The sequence below is a fragment of the Palaemon carinicauda genome, chromosome 36 (assembly GCF_036898095.1).
Source record: "Palaemon carinicauda isolate YSFRI2023 chromosome 36, ASM3689809v2, whole genome shotgun sequence".
Classification (NCBI taxonomy): Eukaryota; Metazoa; Arthropoda; class Malacostraca; order Decapoda; family Palaemonidae; genus Palaemon; species Palaemon carinicauda.
The window spans coordinates 64569251-64572284 of NC_090760.1; positions in this window are offsets into that span (position 1 = coordinate 64569251).

Below are 3034 nucleotides of genomic sequence, written 5' to 3' on the forward strand. Positions count from 1 at the left end.
AAAAATGGAATCTCCACGATGTGTGACCCTCCTATGCTAGTCTTTAGGAAAAAAAATGGAATCTCCACGATGTGTGACCCTCCTATGCTAGTCTTAAGGAAAAAAAATGGAATCTCCACGATGTGTGACCCTCCTATGCTAGTCTTAAAAGGAAAAAAATATGGAATCTCCACGATGTGTGACCCTCCTATGCTAGTCTTAAAAGGAAAAAAATATGGAATCTCCACGATGTGTGACCCTCCTATGCTAGTCTTAAGGAAAAAAATGGAATCTCCACGATGTGTGACCCTTCTATGCTAGTCTTTAGGAAAAAAAAATGGAATCTCCACGATGTGTGACCCTCCTATGCTAGTCTTAAGGAAAAAAAATGGAATCTCCACGATGTGTGACCCTCCTATGCTAGTCTTAAGGAAAAAAAATGGAATCTCCACGATGTGTGACCCTCCTATGCTAGTCTTAAAAGGAAAAAAATATGGAATCTCCACGATGTGTGACCCTCCTATGCTAGTCTTAAGGAAAAAAATGGAATCTCCACGATGTGTGACCCTCCTATGCTAGTCTTTAGGAAAAAAAATGGAATCTCCACGATGTGTGACCCTCCTATGCTAGTCTTAAGGAAAAAAATGGAATCTCCACGATGTGTGACCCTCCTATGCTAGTCTTAAGGAAAAAAAATGGAATCTCCACGATGTGTGACCCTCCTATGCTAGTCTTAAAAGGGAAAAAATATGGAATCTCCACGATGTGTGACCCTCCTATGCTAGTCTTAAAAGGAAAAAAAAAATGGAATCTCCACGATGTGTGACCCTCCTATGCTAGTCTTTAGGAAAAAAAATGGAATCTCCACGATGTGTGACCCTCCTATGCTAGTCTTAAGGAAAAAAATGGAATCTCCACGATGTGTGACCCTCCTATGCTAGTCTTAAGGAAAAAAAATGGAATCTCCACGATGTGTGACCCTCCTATGCTAGTCTTAAAAGGGAAAAAATATGGAATCTCCACGATGTGTGACCCTCCTATGCTAGTCTTAAAAGGAAAAAAAATATGGAATCTCCACGATGTGTGACCCTCCTATGCTAGTCTTAAGGAAAAAAATGGAATCTCCACGATGTGTGACCCTCCTATGCTAGTCTTAAAAGGAAAAAAAAAAATGGATTTGTAAAAATGTGTGGGTGCGTTCTTGCAACACCACCACTTGCAACTCTGTGACTGTAAAGCAAGTTTGTATTTATACTTAAAGTATAACAAATTAAAATAAAACAGACAATGTCACTGAGATTGCTTAATGCTTCGTTAAAACATCAGCCCCTTTACATACTTTCCCTTTAGAAGAAAAATGAATTTAATAAATTACACTCCCAAATATTTTATCTTAATGATCCTATACCCTGACTGAAAAAATTTAGATTAAATGTGACATCATAAGTCCTTTATCTTTAGGTTAACCATATTACACAGTCTAACGAAAATTATCCCCTTCAAAAAAATGTACATAAAAATAATATCCCACGAGAAAGTAATAAAAAGAAATTACATACCCTTATTTGTCAAACGGGAAAATTGAAAAAATGAATGCCACGTGTGCTTATGGTTACCAACACAGGAAATTAACACGTGTTTTAGTCTACCACGGTTTCTTCCTAAAATTTCGTAAATTTCAATTCACTTAGTTTTAACACGAAATTAAACAGTCACTCACTGCACAATATATATGAATGAAAAATTTATCCCTATCAATAATGTACATGAAAATAATATCCCACGAAAGTAATAAAATGAAATTAAGAACCTTTACTATGGAAAGGAAAAGAAAATTGAAATAAGGAACACCACGTGGTCTTACCGTTACTCTACAGAATGATGCCTCACTGCCGTAAAACGTTTACGTGAATCGTAAGCCAAAGGTTCCGATATGAGACTAGTCTGTATCCTAGCACTAAAGATAAATGATAATATATTCCGTACACAAAATTAAACGATTGATGTGCGTGGATACAACGAAATTAGACTAAAATCTCGGGTCTCCATAGAATTGGTGAACAATTAACAAAGATAATAATAACAGACAATATACCTTGGCTTCGTTCGGAAACACGGCGATGGGCTGAGTTATATCAGGTTGGCCATGTTTTGAAATGAACACGTGCTCAGCCTGCCACGGTTTTTGTCCTAAAATTTCGTGAGTTTCACTTCACTTTTTTTTTTTAAAAAACACAAAATAACACATTCACTTAATGCACAATATATATAATAAATGAAAATTTTAACCACTTTGATAATAAACACTCAGAAAGAAAAAAAAACAACACAAATTCTTTTCACGCGGTTGGCTATCCTGATAAACAACAGGACTAATATCTACCACGCGGTTTTCAAAACAAAAGGGTTCGCGGTACGAACACGCACTAGTAAACACAAAACTTTAACAATGAGAATAGAATGCTTTTGCTGTTTTCTTCCACGGTTCCAACTCCAGTGATTATATAATTTACTTAAAATGAAATTGAGGTTCGTCAAGTCGCTAAAGACAGAAAAAAGGGGGGAATTTGACTTTGATAAAATTAATTTTAAATTACTGTCTTAGCGAATCCTGGCATTTGGTCGCCAATATGTTACGAGCCACTGGTTCGAGTCCGGCCTTGCTTAAGGGACTCAAGGGCCATAACAAACAAATAATAATAATAAAGGTCGCCAGTCAGCAATGATACAAGGAATACTGACAAAAAGATGTATTTACAATAATATTTAAATAGAAATAAATGAAAGGGGAGCACAGCGGATAACTATTTTAGTTTGAGCCACGAGGAGCTTCGAATGGAGTTTGGTTGGCCGTGGATGAAACGCCAGCACAGCAATCACGTTCCCTGGAAGGGGGAAATAAATTGAATTATTAACAGCCCACTTACTTCTACCGGCTGGGAACACGATGAAGTCGTGTGGTTAAAACCTTTAAGCAAATTAAATGAAGATGCAAAGCTTAGGGATTTAAACGTTACACATGGGAATCAACACTGTCACAGGGTGAATGTATTAA